Source organism: Mustela nivalis (genome assembly GCF_964662115.1).
Source record: "Mustela nivalis genome assembly, chromosome: 4".
Taxonomy (NCBI): Eukaryota; Metazoa; Chordata; class Mammalia; order Carnivora; family Mustelidae; genus Mustela; species Mustela nivalis.
The window spans coordinates 116,644,156-116,646,837 of NC_139023.1; positions in this window are offsets into that span (position 1 = coordinate 116,644,156).

Sequence of the window (2,682 nt, forward strand, 5' to 3'; positions counted from 1 at the left end):
CTGGTCCTGGAAGTCAGAGAGACCCACTCCAGCAGGCCTGTAAGGAAACAAGAATTCTGTGTAGCCAACCTCAAATGGAGGCCACGTGGCAAGGAACTGCAGACACCTTGTAGGAGCTGAGAGAAGTCTCCATCTGGTAGCCGGAAGAGAAACAGCTCCTTGACTCTACAGCTACAAGGAAATCAATTCTGCAGCAACCAGGGAGCGCCCGCAGAGAAGCCCCACGCTCAGGTGACCACCACAGCCCTTCTCCAGCACCTTGATTCCTGTCAGGCAAGCTCCACGTCTGGATCCCGAAGAATCCAGAAATGCTGCACCCATACATCTGAGCACAGAAATTGTGAGGTGACAAATACGCACTGCTTACATTCACTGACTTTCTGGTGATTCGTTACCCAGCAAGAGAAAACAAATACAGCCCCCAGTGAGGGATTCAAAATTGCCAAAGATCAACTTTGCAGGCAAGAATTCATTTCTATGCTACCCGAACCAGGACACACAAACCCTTTCACCCTGAAGAATCACTTTTCCTGAAACGTCAGGTGGGAGTTTTAGTGGGTAAGTACTTAGTCACTTGAATGTCGGAGCAGACGTAAATGCGCATAGATGTGCCAGAGATCTACTGTTTGCTCTTGTCCACGGCCTTCAGCCTTCCGCGTCCTCTGTGTGCCCCTTACCAGCTGACTTGCGGAGACCCCAGGCCCCCTTCCTGTGCTGCCATGCCCGTTGCTTTCCCCCATCAGAGGTGCAGGCTGGAGATGGGTGATAGGACATTTATGTCCCGGATACCCCTCCTGGAGTGCTTTGTGTTGTCTGCATCCTGTTGCACAAAGCCAGAACCCCTACTGGGCACATTTTCCCACTACGCTGGGTTGTGGTTACTCCACCTTTCCTGGTCTCTGCAGGCCTCTGAGTGACATTCATGACCCCAACCTGTCACTGGACCTGTGGTACTACTTTATGATTGCCCTAAAACCTACCTACACCTTTATATACAAGCTCTTTATAAAATTCTTCTCAGTTACCCAGTTTGAAAATGCCAGGTGTTTCCTACCAGAATGCGATTAATACAGGAGTCAAAGGACACATTCACCATTTTTATTTTTATTATGTTTTTTATCATGAAAAAAACCTGTATTTGGATTTAGCCAGCTGGACTCAGCTTAGATGATCCCAATTTTGTTGGCAACATCCAAAGCATCATAGTCAGGGGCCAGCCAAACGTATGCCTTCTTCTCTCCATCAGGCCTAGGCCTGATCAAGGTGTTGACCTTGGCTACACTAATGTCATAGAGCTTCTTCACAGCCTGTTTGATCTGGTGCCTGTTGGCCTTGACATCCACAATGAACACAAGTGTGTTGTTGTCTTCTCTTTTCTTCATGGCTGACTCAGTGGTCAGGGGGACCTTGATGATGGCATAGTGATGAAGCTTATTTCTCCTGGGGGCGCTTTTTCGAGGGTATTTGGGCTGCCTTTGGAGACGCAGAGTCTTGGGTCGTCCGAACGTAGGTGATGTGCGGATCTTCTTTTTTTTGTAACTGTGGACTCTTCAGCACCGCTTTCTTGGCCTTCAAAGCCTTTGCCTTGGCTTCGGCTTTGGGAGGGGCAGGGGCTTCCTTCTTAGCTTTCCGCGCCATCTTTGTAAAAGGGATTTACAGGTGGGCACCTGGGTGGCTCAGTGGGTTAAAGCCTCTGCCTTTGGCTCAGGTCATGATCTCAGGGTCCTGGGATCCAGCCTCGCATAGGGCTCTCTTCTCAGCAAGGAGCCTGCTTCCTCCTCCTCTCTCTCTCTCTCTCTCTCTGCGTGCCTCTCTGCCTACTTGTGATTCCTCTGTCTCTCTGTGTCAAATAAATAAACATTCACCATTTTTAAATGATAAAACATGAGATTTCAGATAAATTTCTCTCTTTGGGTAGGCTTCTTGCTATGCCCCTTCAGCTTCGGGTATTACTGATTTATTACTCTCACTACCTTCAGAGATGGTACTCTAATCTGAAAAACATTTCCTGGTTAAATAATATGGATCATAGGCATATAGTATTTTCTTTACTGTATGATACAGTGTCATTTTTCAATAGAAGAGAAGCCTTCTGGTATGAAATAGGCTGGGATAGGTTTTATAAAATGTCTCCAGGTCCTAGTATTTATCTCAAGGTTTTTAGGATAAACATTTGAAGATATTATAGACTCAATTTCCCCACTCACAAAATAGGATAGTTAGAATTATTTGGCCGTTACTCACAATTAAATTTGTATATAAATGATTATACCTTTGCATTCTAGACTGTTTCTATCAATAATAATAACTAAGGTATATTGTTTCCTATATAGTAGTCATTATTCTAAGTTTCTTATATACACTATCTACTGCTCTTTACAGTATCCCTATGATGTCAACATTACTATTTACCTTTCCATTTTACACATGAAAGCTGAAGTGCAGAGAGGTTAATTACATATAGCTAGTTAGTGGTGGCAGCATGACCCAAGGCCATTCAAGCCCGGTGTCATCATCTATTTACCTAACTAGTTCACTATGGCTGCTTTACTGTACATGACATGCTAATGACAGGATATGGGATACTACTTCAATAAAGCTTAATGGTTTTCTCATTGCGACCTAACTCATTCTTCCATTAGGCCTTAGGAAGTTTTTTTAACTCTGCTACTGGAAAATTTT